Genomic DNA, 1200 nt, shown 5'->3' with positions numbered 1-1200 from the left:
AACCTGGGGCCGTATTCTGTTCCGCTAAAATCCGCTTACCGACAATTGTCGGTAAGCCGATTTTAGCGGAACAGAATACGGCCCCAGGTCGATTGAGCATTTTTTCGAGGTTCATGGCTAAAGTTAATGTTTTTTTTTATGGCCCCTGGCGACTCGACGAAATCGACGTCGCTTTACCCGCAAATGTATACTGCAACGGCTGTGCAAAGTAATGTTAACGTACTTTCCTTCAGATAAGATAAGCACAAACGATAGTAACACGTTTCTTTCAAAGAAAAAAAATCATATTAATCATTTGAAACAAAAGTAACATATATGATATCAAATATCTTCATTATATGTTTAAATAAATATTTTTCCTCAAAACGACGTATATTGAAAAAAAGATTCTTCCTGCTGTTAGACTTTTTTTTCGTCATTTCTTGTGTTCGTTATAGAGACTATTCCAGAACTATTGCACTGTTTTCTTAATGACGTAAACTTTGATAATTTAAAGTTATTCCTTTTTCAGCCGGATTTAAAAAGTCACATTTTATAAGTTTTTTCGCAACTCGTCTTAAATCTCAGAAAAACTTGTATTAAGAAAAAATTGACTGTAAATTGATCACAGTTAAAATAAAAGGCGCGATAGTTTTGAGATATCCATATATGTTATATCTAGGGGCGCACGTGAGACGAGTATGCGCGTACGTATATGCTATGAACAATCTTTTATCGTGAAGAAATCTAAAGCATCTAATTTCGAAAATTGAGGTAGTATCATAGGGGAAAATGGATTTGGTGGGCTGTGTAGGCAATCCGAGACATTGATAATGGTAAATTTTTTAAGGATCAATCTCATTGTATATAAGAGGTATTAGCAATGTGCCAAATTATCTGCGCAGCCAATCAGGCCCACTCTCCGCTATATTGGATTAGGGACAACATACACACATAAACTATTAAGAACTCTTTTTAACACCGCAATTCCCAACACACTCACGCAAAAATAATCGGACTTGACACCGTGGGGGGAGTTTCAGCACCTCTCATCTGAGATCTCGGTTGATCATAATAGATTTCGATCGTGATTTTAAGCGTTTTTTTCGCGTTTAACGTGCTATACTATCATCATTAATAACGGTACTATGCGAGTGAACTTTACTAGCAAAGTTCTCTCTCTCTCTCTCTCTCTCTCTCTCTCTCTCTCTCTCTCTCTCT

The 1200-nt window shown here is 36.6% G+C and overlaps 1 protein-coding gene across 1 annotated transcript in view; it reads right to left on the bottom strand.

The window, feature by feature from the left end:
- LOC112462091 overlaps positions 1-1200 on the bottom strand; it is a 10984-nt gene that overhangs the window by 6821 nt on the left and 2963 nt on the right. The gene's annotated exons all lie outside the window — the stretch shown is intronic.

The sequence above is a fragment of the Temnothorax curvispinosus genome, unplaced genomic scaffold (assembly GCF_003070985.1).
Source record: "Temnothorax curvispinosus isolate PA1 unplaced genomic scaffold, ASM307098v1 QBEX01011966.1, whole genome shotgun sequence".
Classification (NCBI taxonomy): Eukaryota; Metazoa; Arthropoda; class Insecta; order Hymenoptera; family Formicidae; genus Temnothorax; species Temnothorax curvispinosus.
The sequence above is the reverse complement of the archived record's forward strand: the minus strand, read 5'-3'. Positions and strand labels throughout refer to the sequence as shown.